Genomic DNA, 253 nt, shown 5'->3' with positions numbered 1-253 from the left:
CCCTCCAAAACCTCTACAAGAAGATCCCACAGGCACCATAAGGAACACATTCTATTCGATCTCAGAATCTTTTAGTCTTTAACTACAACGTTGGAGGGTTCCTTTGCTTACGATTACTGTTGTGATAGGTATAGATGACTGTGTGGAAAGGACATGGGCAGAATAAAGACTCAGCTGAGTTTTTATGCCACAAGTACGACTGAGCGACCAGTCTTTAACTGGAGTGTAAAAGGAAATGCCGCACTTTTGTTAT

Source organism: Penaeus monodon, chromosome 19 (genome assembly GCF_015228065.2).
Source record: "Penaeus monodon isolate SGIC_2016 chromosome 19, NSTDA_Pmon_1, whole genome shotgun sequence".
In the NCBI taxonomy this organism is placed as follows: domain Eukaryota; kingdom Metazoa; phylum Arthropoda; class Malacostraca; order Decapoda; family Penaeidae; genus Penaeus; species Penaeus monodon.
This window is presented reverse-complemented; position numbering follows the sequence as displayed.